The sequence below is a fragment of the Saccoglossus kowalevskii genome, chromosome 12, assembly GCF_978046115.1.
Source record: "Saccoglossus kowalevskii chromosome 12, keSacKowa6.1, whole genome shotgun sequence".
Classification (NCBI taxonomy): Eukaryota; Metazoa; Hemichordata; class Enteropneusta; family Harrimaniidae; genus Saccoglossus; species Saccoglossus kowalevskii.
In genome coordinates this window covers 29,741,194-29,743,959 of record NC_140652.1, presented here as the reverse complement: position 1 = coordinate 29,743,959, position 2,766 = coordinate 29,741,194, and the positions used below count along the sequence as shown (strand labels likewise).

At 33.7% G+C, this 2,766-nt stretch overlaps 1 long non-coding RNA gene across 1 annotated transcript; it reads left to right on the top strand.

The window, feature by feature from the left end:
- Positions 1-271: 271 nt before the first annotated feature.
- LOC146735709 (uncharacterized) lies at positions 272-2,539 on the top strand. Its single transcript, XR_014931188.1, has 3 exons — positions 272-327; positions 1,236-1,298; positions 2,437-2,539. It is a non-coding gene; the product is annotated as an uncharacterized LOC146735709 (long non-coding RNA).
- The last annotated feature ends 227 nt before the right edge of the window (positions 2,540-2,766 follow it).

Here is a 2,766-nt window from a genome sequence, read left to right as displayed (position 1 = left end):
GATTTGATTTCTGATTATTTGTGTCACCTTGAGGTAGCAAATATAAACTGAAAATATTTTATGATTATTACCCTTTTGATTCTTTGACTCTTTTGCCATTTTGGTACTGAAAATTCAACACTGTCAACTGTTATTTAACCTATTTCTAATTAATGCATGTACAAGTTTAATAATTAAGGCTGTTTGACTGATTTAATGTTACTTATTTCTAGTGGATATTCAGATATCAAATTGATTTGGACAATGGCAATTCATAGAGTTTTTATTTAATTCAAGGTTCCTGCCAGTGAAGAACCTGGAAATAACCAAATCCCTGAACAAATGCTGGTGAGTTGTATGTTTGTAAATGTTACAAGATTGGATTATTAAAATCCATCAACCTGTCAAACAAAAGATAATACCAAAAGGTACCATGCTGAATTTATGTCTGTAGAAAAGCTATTAAATTTTGGCTAACTTGCTTCAGAGTGTGTGTAGTTGAAAATAACAAAATCAATCCACATAAGTCTCAGAAGTTGTTCTTGAATGTTGTTTGTCAAGTTCAAGTTCACTAACACCAATCTGATAAGGCTCCAATGAAAAAGCAAAAGCATGCAAGAACAGGTAATTTTATTTTTTCGGCAGATAAAAATTGAACCCACTGAACGGAATATTTCGCACGCTGCTGGGTAAGGTGCGGAAAAAAAACAGTTTTTCAGTAATGAGGAAGAGTAGATGAAAGAAAGTTAAAAGAAAGTGCTAGTATGTTAGCTACATGCACACCTATATGAATGTACTGCAATGATGAAGACGATGAAATATTAATAAAAATAAGTAAATAAATAATAACAATGCTTGTTATAAATGACACTCCACTACATCAAACAAATATGAAGGATGTCAAGGTTTATAATTAAGGTTTGGACATAGTTATTAGTTAAATTACTAAATCATGAAAGACCAGATTAGTAGCACAAGCTTAAGTGAGCTGTTTATTGTTACCAGTCAACACAGAAGTGATAAATCAGCTTAACATGTTTACATCAAAACATACCAATACGGTTATGATATTTTAAGGTGGAATTACCCACTCTTTGCCAACATTTTTCAGTCAACCAGGCATATACTAATTATAACACGTATACATATACTAATACTAACACGTGCATGGCTAAATTTTATCTGCTACTAACTAAAAAAATATGTATTATGTAATTTCTAGTGTTTATACGGAATATATTAATTTTTGTTAACAGATTACGCCCAATGCAGATATTCATCCTGAAGTTGAATCTCATGAGACTGTTAATGGAGATGAGGTCTGTCTGTCTGTCTGTCTGTCTGTCTGTCTGTCTGTCTGTCTGTCTGTCTGTCTGTCTGTCTGTCTGTCTGTCTGTCTGTCTGTCTGTCTGTCTGTCTGTCTGTCTGTCTGTCTGTCTGTCTGTCTGTCTGTCTGTCTGTCTGTCTGTCTATGTATATCTGGAAATGTGTTCGACCAAATAAAAAAAAGTTAAGTGGTTCCTATGCGTAAAAAAGGAAAGTAGTATTATATTTCTTTTCTTTTCGTTGTTACAACTGTGTTTCATTTTTTTCTTTCACATAAGAACTGTATTTGAAGATGTGAGTGTCATGTAAAAGTTCACATACCCAGTTTTGCAAAGTTTTTAATTCCAAGAAAATCATGTTAAAAGCCACTATTTGTGGCCAAAAAAAACTTATGTTCAGTAGTAAAAAATAGGGTATAGGGTAAAATTATAGAAACCATACAATTTTTGTGGGCCTTGTCAAGCGTAACATACAACATTTTTGGTATTACCTAAATGGATAAATACCACATATCTATAATACTTATTATGATGTATTATGGGAAATCAGAGTCGGCCGCTGGCCATATGGCCTGCTACAAGCCCAAATTGGTTGTCTACGTTCTGGTCTATTCACATACACCCCGACCACTTATGGTTGTTGTTACAAGATGATGGCCTGCTATTAGATGCATTTGCAATACTGATGTACCATGGGTAATATTGATGTGTTGTGGGTGGTACCAATGTACCATGGGTAATACTGATGTGTCATAAAATATTTCCATTGGTTTTTTCCCAAAACCTTTACCATGTATCCTTCCAGAACACCTGCATATCCGAGTCTTTAACCAATTTTGCACAAAAAATAACACACATGTGCTAGTACCCATCAGGCAAGCATGTTTTTTTAAAATGCATAAAATTCAAGCACTTCAACCATTTCGAGTACCATTTTAACCAATTCATGCAAATGGGTCACAGAATTGTATAATACAGTTTGTATAATATATATCAAGGGACACTTAGACTGTGATGTCATGACTTGTTTGATATAATAGTTATCTACCCATGCTGATTTCAAGTGGTTTAACTGTTAATGTAGTCGTGTATACCTTTAGTGTAATTAAATGTTATTTTACCATTTTTTTAGGTGGCAGAAGATGTGTTTCACTGACAGATATATTGCAATTCATAACAGGAGCGGAAGAAGAACCTATCTTGGGGTTTGGACTACAGCCAACCATAGAGTTTATTAAAGTTACAAGTACCTTCATCCCCATGAGTAATACATGCTGCAATCGGCTAATCCTACCAAGATCAATTTTTCAGAGGCCTTTGCCACCACCTGAAGAGTTATATGATTTGTATGACTTAGCATTCAAGCATAAATACTTTGGCATTGTTTAAATTGTGCCATGCATACAGTAGAAATCATTTATATTTTGTTTTAATGTTTTCTTTGATGTTAACAGTGTTTTAA